General features: G+C 39.7%; 1 protein-coding gene across 1 annotated transcript in view; it reads right to left on the minus strand.

The window, feature by feature from the left end:
- Positions 1-652, minus strand: part of LOC118477818 (cathepsin B-like) — a gene marked incomplete in the record, with an annotated part of 16977 nt that extends 16325 nt beyond the window's left edge. The window contains 1 exon segment of the mRNA XM_035970191.1: positions 564-652.
- Between the last annotated feature and the right edge of the window lie 2941 nt (positions 653-3593).

A 3593-nucleotide genomic window follows, 5' to 3' on the forward strand; every position in this document is an offset into this window, starting at 1 on the left:
GAAGATGATGATGATGATGATGACGATGAAGAAGAAGAAGAAGAAGAAGAAGAAGAAGAAGAAGAAGAAGAAGAAGAAGAAGAAGAAGAAGAAGAAGAAGAAGAAGAAGAAGAAGAAGAAGAAGAAGAAGAAGAAGAAGAAGAAGAAATAATAATAATAATGATAATAATAATAATAATAATAATAATAATAATAATAATAATAATAATAATAATAATAATAATAACAGATCTATTACAAATATTATAATGGTTCAGACGATGGCCAATACATCGGCAAAAGGCAATAGTGCTCGAATGGAAATAGGAGAAATAAGCATTTATTAGATTAATTACTGTGGTTTCTTCTTTACAGTCTTTTGAAACACCTTTCTGCCCCTCCCCCTTCCTCAAAAAGAATACAAGGAACGAATAAACAACAAACCCTAAAACAAACATACAAACACACAAACAAACAAGCGAACAAACAAACAAGCAAGCAAACAAACAAACAAGCAAGTAAGCAAACACCGAAAAAAGCAACTAAGCAAACAAACAAAACTAAAAGACCTGGTGGTAACTTACGTATCAATTGCTTGGCTTCCAACTAGTACTGTGACCCTAATCAAGGGCAATCACTCGTATTTAAGCTGTCAGCGCTGATGAGTATTGCCCACATGATAATGATATCTCTCACGTTTCACTTTTAGCAGTATTGTCACATGATATCTGTGCTGTAGCATCTTCTGTGGGTGTTTGGCGGGTGCTCTAGTGTGGTTTGCTCATTCTTTCTTTCAAACTTACATCGTTCTGGTCTCACCCCCTTCTTCTTGTATTTGTTATTCTCTTGAAACACCTCAACACATATATTCTGACCTTATTGTGTTACATGTACCGTAAAACGCTTTCTAAAATAAAACTGTCATCTTCCAACAAGTTTCTCTTGTACCCCCCCCCCAACCCACTCGCTTCCCTCTCTTTCTTTCTATCTCTCTAATTCTCTCTCTCTCTCTCTCTCTCTCTCTCTCTCTCTCTCTCTCTCTCTCTCTCTCACTCTCTCTCTCTGTCTCTCTCTATCTATCTATCTATCTATCTATCTATCTATATATCTATCTATCTATCTATCTATCTATCTATCTATCTATCTATCTATCTATCTATCTATCTATCTATTCATTTATCTATATCTCTATCTATCTATTTATCTATCTATCTATCTATCTATCTATCTATGTATCTATATCTATCTATCAATCGATCTGTCTGTCTATCTCTATCTTTATCTCTCTCACTCCCTCTCTCCCTCCCTCCTTCCCTCTCTCTCTCTCTCTCTCTCTCTCTCTCTCTCTCTCTCTCTCTCTCTCTCTCTCTCTCTCTCTCTCTCTCTCTTTCCTTTTGTGCAGATCATATTCACGTAGTCGTTGACGGGCTTTAACCGTGTATATATGGCTGAACCCTTAAGTGGGTAAAACATGATTTTTCACTTATCATAATAAAATAATTATCTATCGAAAAGAATCTCTCAAAGATTTAAGTTCGCTGTTCTTTTCTACGTACTATAGAGAGTATCAATGTTCAACAGTTATACTGGGTGATCACAAAGAAAACAAAAACGTTACTATTTTTGGGGGTAAATTATGTTTCGTCTGCTCTGAAGCTTTGCGTTTCAAATTTGCACACCACATAATTTGGAAGTCAAAAGAACTTACAGGTGTGAAATGCACAATGCTGAAACAAACAAAGAAAAACTTTGTTATAATCTGCGGATACATGGTTACGTCGGATTAACTTGACACGTAGTTTGTGTTATCAGTTTGATAGAAGATCATGTGCTAGCCTCGCGAGCCAGGGTGGGTTTTTCTTTTTTTTTCTTCTTTTTTTCTTTTTTTTTTTTGTAGATTTTTATTGTTGTTTAATTAATTACGCTTTCACAAACGAATAGCCATCAGTGGAACTGTCACGTGCGCTTTGATAACCGTTGGAACACGCCACTTTCCTGCAATCCCTTTGTGTGTGTGTGTGTGTATGTGTGTGTGTGTGTGTGTGTGTGTGTGTGTGTGTGTGTGTGTGTGTGTGTTTTACGATGTTCGCAACTGCATAATGTCATGAGCGCGCGGGACGCTTGAACATTTTCAGTTTGGAAGGAATTAATTTTGAATTTTGCCCGGATGGCTAACAAAGCCCACTCTTATCGATTTTAAGACCATCAAAGGATCTTTAACGAGCGCAACTTTCACCAGGAACCTCCAAGGTGTTTCGCCCTCTTCCTAGAAGTCTTGGTTTTAGGTCTTACCTTCCATAAGATCAGGGGTGTGGCCGAAAGACAGCAGAAAGAAGGAGCCAAGAAGTAACAGCAGAAAGGCTGCAGAAAAGTTAGGAACCCAGAGGAGGGGGCAAAGGGAGGGGGTTGGGGGGGGGGGGCAGATATTGGAGACGAAAACAGACGACAGTACATGGTTAGAGAACTGGAAAGTAGGTGAAAGGACAACATATTTCAGTAGAAAAAAATGTTCCATCGCGGTCAGTTTTCGAACCCGGGACCTGTTGTACGAGAGGCGAACACCGTAATCTCAAGACAACGAGAGCCCCCTATTCCGGTTATACCTTTTTATTCCTTCACAATACTGGTTTTATATCCAGAGCCTCGTTTGTACTAATCCAAGATGCATCGTCTGTGCAGCATTCTGTCATTTGCACCATATCTTTTTCGAGCTTGGAAACATTTTTCTAAGCTCACTACTAACGACAACTTTCGCTAAACATAATTTCAGAACAGAGCAAACGTTAGTTTTGGTTTGGGGATAAAACGAGTCCAGTTTCTATCCTCTACAGACACCACATTCAACACGCAAAGCGCCGACTTGGCATGAAGGTAGCAAACCCTCTGGCACGTAAAGAGTTAGAGTTAGTTGCAGTTTTCCTTTTGCTAGTTTTGTCTTTGCTTGTTTGTTTGTTTGTTGTTTGTTTTTTCTGTTTGCTTGTTCGTGTGCCTGTTTGTTTTGTCTGGGGTTTTCTTTCTTGTTTTATTTTATGTTTTTGGTTTTGTTGGTGTTCGGGGTTTTCTTATATTGGATGGGGTATATGAGATTAGATTTTACCTAAATAAAGCATACATTTGACCTCTCACGCGTTACTTCAAATGTTTTTCAAAAGACTTCAGCACGGTAGTATTTTAGCAGCTTACAAATCCACGGAGGCCACTATCATACTCCCTCCCCACCCCTCCCTCCATCCCTAGCCCCCCCCCCCCCCCATCTTTTTTCTTAAAACTGCGCCAGTTTCATCCCCTTTTGACTAAAAACCACCTGGGGTTGTTATTTTTTTTTTTATCACAAAATTCTACTTTTCCAACATGTGCTCTTCTCTTTCCCAGCAAGGGAAAAAAAATCTTAAAGTTTGTTGGGGGCCTGGGGGAGGTGAAAGAAGAGTTGGGTTTGAGGATCAGTTTTTTTTTGAGGGAGGGGAACGGGGGTAAGGGGGTTCGCGGGGTTTGTTATGTCGCGAGAGCCGACCAGGGGACCCGGAGCAAACAATCGAAAATGAGAAGGGATAGTTGTGCAATAGACGGCGCACCAAGGCAGGTCTAATGGCGGGGGTAGCAGGGCAGGGATACAC

This window comes from Aplysia californica, unplaced genomic scaffold (assembly GCF_000002075.1).
Source record: "Aplysia californica isolate F4 #8 unplaced genomic scaffold, AplCal3.0 scaffold00232, whole genome shotgun sequence".
Classification (NCBI taxonomy): Eukaryota; Metazoa; Mollusca; class Gastropoda; order Aplysiida; family Aplysiidae; genus Aplysia; species Aplysia californica.